Source organism: Acyrthosiphon pisum, chromosome A1 (genome assembly GCF_005508785.2).
Source record: "Acyrthosiphon pisum isolate AL4f chromosome A1, pea_aphid_22Mar2018_4r6ur, whole genome shotgun sequence".
NCBI classification, from domain to species: Eukaryota; Metazoa; Arthropoda; class Insecta; order Hemiptera; family Aphididae; genus Acyrthosiphon; species Acyrthosiphon pisum.
Window position 1 is genome coordinate 157,243,034 of NC_042494.1, and position 5,701 is coordinate 157,248,734.

The 5,701-nt window shown below is 28.1% G+C and overlaps 1 long non-coding RNA gene across 2 annotated transcripts in view; it reads right to left on the reverse strand.

Moving 5' to 3' along the window:
• Positions 1-5,701, reverse strand: part of LOC115033895 — a 43,948-nt gene that overhangs the window by 14,945 nt on the left and 23,302 nt on the right. The gene's annotated exons all lie outside the window — the stretch shown is intronic.

Sequence of the window (5,701 nt, forward strand, 5' to 3'; positions counted from 1 at the left end):
AACTATACTAACTGCATTAATAACTTATACTTGTCACATATAAATATTATTAATGACTTAGGTGTTAATTTTGATTCTAAACTTTCATTTAAAAATCATGTTGATCTTAATATTTATTTAAAAATTAAAATGTTATCACATACCTGCAGACTTAGGTATACCTGGATCATCGGCATTGTGTTCGTTGTATTGATTGTCATTAATATCTATAGTTTTAAATATTATATTAGTAGGTACATAAATTAATAAATCATAGGTAGATATATATACTATTTGGTTTTCTCACACTGAAATGAGATATTATAATAATAATATTATTATATCTTATGCCTTTGGAGTTTGGAGTTTATTAAATATATTATATTATTATAGGTAACGATCATTATAATTGTTGTTTAATTAAAATGTTTAGATTACCTAGGTCATTTTTCTTCTTTTTATTGAAGAAGTCCGATATGGAGAATTTTTGACGTTTATTCATCACTTCACTTATTTATAATTATATCAAAAATAAAATAAAGTAAAGCCGTATAGGTAGTTTAATGTTTACTGTTAAAGCTCCGACGTGACGTGCAGTACTCCAGGAGTGCGGTTTTTATTATTTAGTATTTTCAACAAAATTACAATTTACAAAACATTACAACAGTAACAAGCCAACATAATACCGATTAGTGGCGCGCCCTGTTTCCAAATTAAATATAAATAATATTTAATTTTTGTAGAAAACGATCGTCATTCGTCAATCGTCGATAACAAAAACAACAGACGGATTCTCCAAATACGAACTCTATATTATATTATTATTTATTACCCATTGTCAGTGGTCTACTATAGATCGTTATCGCAGGCACACCCGGGAGTTTTCGTAAACGTTATATTATATTTTTAGCTCTTTAAGCAGTTTATACCACGAATTAATATGTGGTGGAAACACTTGAAACGTGTTGTATAATATTATATAAATATATAATATTTTATTATTGCATTCCTAATATATCTTAATATACAGATTTAAAAACTAATACCAAAAATTAAATTAAATCTTATACTTTCCAATATTTTTTCGTATTTATTTATTTTTTTCAAGAAACAATTTTATATTCATAAAAATGTCGAAGGACGCTGCGTTCCCCTGCGTTCTTTTATGAATAGAATAAAGGGGTACGCAATAATATGAAAAAAAATGAAGAGTAGCTGAGTCCTCCTGCGTCCCCCCCCAATTCAACCACTGACCTTAGGGCATAAATACTAAACTACATGCAACGTTTGGGTCTAATATTTCACAAAATATAAGCATGCTCGGGCACATATAATTCTGAGCCTATTAACGATTGTAGGTTCAATAAAAATTGACGTACTTGAAATAATTTATGAATATTTGAAAAAACAACAACTATTAACCTATATTATGTTTTGAGAATGAGCTGACTATCTTCACAATTGTTTTTTTTTTGTCCATGATTTTTACCATCACGTCATAACTCAACAATATTGTCATACATTTATTATACGAACGTGTAGGTAAAATATATATATTTATATATATATAGATATACAAACAATTTTTCTGCCCACACACCGGTTGAGAACCACTGACAGAAGACACTACGATGTTGGCCTAATATAATATTCCAAAATTAAAAATATGTTCATACTTTTATTTGTATCTATACTTTGTAGTATATGTATAGTACCTACCTACTATAAATTATATTTTGTTCTTTTGAGTTGAGATAATATTTTCTATTTATATCTATGTGGTTACATAATTCATTTTTTTTTTTGCCGCAAAACGTATTATATTTTGTTTTTTTAATATTATTTTATGATTTTATTTTTATACGGTTATCAGTACGTATCTTAATTAATTTATAACTGTTCTTATAATGCTGTTTTTATTTTTTTGTTTAGGTAATTTAGTTTTGCTCCCAAAAGTGTATTTCATTATATTATGTCCTAACGTGTTTTCTAAAACGGCAGTCAATAGTATACATTTGTGAAATATTCGACAAAAATAAACGCGACACGCCACACGGTGTACAATATTATCATTCGTTTAGTATTCGTATATTATGATAGCTTAAAATGGTAATTATATGATTATTGTGTACTCGGCGAGATAACTTTCAAGTTGGATTACCTACATTATTTTTATTGTTATTCGAATCTCGGCGAAAACAAACTATTAAAATAATATCAATAACATGTTATGGTACTGTACGACGAGCGTAATCAGCTGGTGGCACCACTCTGGCGTCGACCAATACGATAACAGACGCCGAGGCACCTGCGATCACGCCACGCCGCCTGACATGATAAACAATAAATATTAATATTATGAATTTGTTTTGCGCAGCAGACAAACGATGTTTTGTCATCATCATTAAATTTTATGATGGGTAATAACAGACACAAGCGTCCAAAGTCGATAATTAAGTAGACCTGCTAAATAATAATTAGGTACAGTAATGTGCACGCCACAGATGGGCCTGCCAAAAATGACACAATATTATTGACAAGAAAGTTTAAATACCTATACCCACTAAGATAATAATATGTGAAATTATACCTAATTAACATAATATGTTAGGTTAGGTTATAGTGGTTATAGTATACATAATATTATTATGTTCTAGTGTTTTAAGCAGTGACTTAATTGCGAGGATGCTCGATGGCATAGGGGAGACTGGCTTAATATGACATATTAGGGTAATATGACACATTGATGTTTTGATTGGAATTATTGATATTTAAGAATCGAATCCGCATTATATAAGTGACAAATAACCTCCTACATACAATTGTATACAGTGGCCACAGGTTTTGACCTTATCAGAGAATTTGATAACAAAAATGTGTTTTTTGTCTTATCAACTTTTTTTTTAATCATTTTTAAAAATTAATTTTAAAATATAAAACTTTATGTTCCTTCAATTTTTTTTATTCGAAGTTGAACATAAAAAGGCTAGCATTACTAAAATTAGTTTATAAATAAGCTTATTATAATACTTTGGCCATAAAAACTTTGAAAAAAACTTGTATGATATCAGGCAAAATGACATAGCAGTGTTTATTATTATATTATTTTCATATTTATATCATTATATTAATTATATTAAAATATATTCCTAAAGTGTTGCTATTTATAATAAAAAAATTGATTAAACTATTAAATTAAAAACATTTTGTAATTTATTTCTATTGCCCAGTATACAATGGTTGCTTATACAAATGACATAGTATGTACATTTAAAAAAAAGTGAATTAAAATTATTTGTTTGTATTAAATGTACAATTAGACTTCAGAAATATGTCTATAATATAAATACAAATATGCTGCTCAAGTTTAATGTGTTAACTAACAATATTTCTTCAATTTTTTTTTAAATTAAAAAGTGGTATGTCATATTAAGCCAGTCTCCCTTACTTGCACCCCCTGATAGTATATATACCAGGTGTAAAGATATTATTTTGCACCTTCTGATGTTGAACTTTAATCCGATTAAAATGCAATACTATTTTGTTGGTTTGCCGATTTTTTTCGATTAGTGTTGATACACAATTGAAAAAATAACAAAATAAAGTTATGTAATAACTTTGTCATAACTTATCAATCATATCGTGTTATTATCATAGACCATAGACTAACTTTTAACAAAATAATTATTTTATTTTATTTATAAATATTGTAAAATATATTGTATTATAATAATTTAATATAAACATACATTTTGATATTATTTGTATATAATCACGAATGAAATATAAAATGATAGTGTACGCGGGCAAAGCGATTGGCTTCAAATATAATTTAATTTGACTTAATGATTATTGCAATATGCCTACTGAAAGTCTTGCACCTGTGCTAAAATTTAATGGAATTAGGTACGCCGATGGTTTGAAGTCTGAATCATTTCAAACTAACTGTCAAGTGAAAATGTTTACAAATTCGAGGAAAAATATTTCGAGTGTATTTTCCTTAGATTGATTATTGCGATAGGTGTTACAATAGAAGCTAGTTTGGGAATACACGTGGGCAATAACTACTAATAATCGACAGGAACAATGATATAATTGATATTATTTTGTTTTCTGTTGGGTAGACCGCAAGTCGGAACGAAAAGAAGGCAACTTTCTACGCAATCGACATTTTTCTAATATCATTAAAATAATATTTTATATTATAATAATTTAAAAATATAAAAATATAATGTATTGTAAGCGTATAATATATAATATTAGATATCCATTGAATAAACATTAACAATTATAATAATCGACACGATAATAATATACCTACTCGTAATAGTTATAGTATTTTTGAGTGTTTTTTAAATGTATAATATTCTTTTCCTTAAGTTGATATCATATTTCTTGAAATATTCAAATGCTGAAATGCCAGTTGTAATTATAGGTATCACACGTACATCTATAATATGTTATTAGTTATTATGCGATAACGTCATGATGATTTGGTTGTTACATTCTAAGACGGCGTGATTGCATTTGACAATTGATTATAGTGTGATGTAGGTATAAAAATATACAACATAATATTATATAACTGTCGAATGTCGATCCAAACGTAAAATATGTAATTATAATATTTTATCTTCGATTAATCCATAACATTATACGATTTAATTCCAATGCATGAAGTTTTCCAAAACAATATTTTTCTAAAACCATAAGTGGATATTTGGTCACATACGTGGGGGGGCTTAAAATTTTTGTCTTATCCATTAGCGTAAACATACATTTTTAAACGATTCAACCTACCAACTAGTGGCTGCTCAGTATTCCTACTTTATTACAACAGAGGCACCAAGTATATACACCCAATATAGGTATATTAAAATATACAATTTATTTTGACATCTAGTGTGGTTTGTTACATTCAGGGGGGGGGGGGGGTCCCCCAATATCCACCTATGTCTAAAACTGTTATAAAAAAAAACCACAATAGAATCTTGTTGACATAAAATTGTTTTTAAATATTTTATGATATGTTTTAATACATATTATAATTAGTCAATAAACCATTCATTCCTGTTTTATATTTAATATTATTTGGCATGGTACCTGCATGAAATATGATTTTCCGAACCGTTTAAAATTTTATAAGCGATATCATCTAATAATATAACGATGGTGCTCACTGCAATTAACACGCTTCAAAGTTTCAAATACGAAATCATGAACCTATAATATAATATATTTTATAAATTATAAACGTGACTTGCGAGTATAGGAGGTCCATTTCCCCAGCCCCCCTAAAATGGAATTTCAATATGCCGTTTATTCCATACGTTTGTAAGTCGTTTGTAAAGGTTTGTAAAGATATTTTTTTCGTTTGTAAAGAATTCCTTTTCCTAAAAAACTAAAAATACCTATGGGGGGCTGGGGAAATGCCCCGAATTTTGGAATTTCGAAATTCCGTTTATTCCATACGTTTGTAAGTCGTTTGTAATGGTTTGTAAAGATATTTTTTTCGTTTTTAAAGAATTCCTTTTCCTAAAAAACTAAAAATACCTATGGGGGGGCTGGGGAAATGCCCCGAATTTTGGAATTTCGAAATTCCGTTTATTCCATTCGATTGTAAGTCGTTTGTAAAGGTTTGTAAAGATATTTTTTTCGTTTTTAAAGAATTCCTTTTCCTAAAAAACTAAAAATACCTATGGGGGGGCTGGGGAAATGCCCC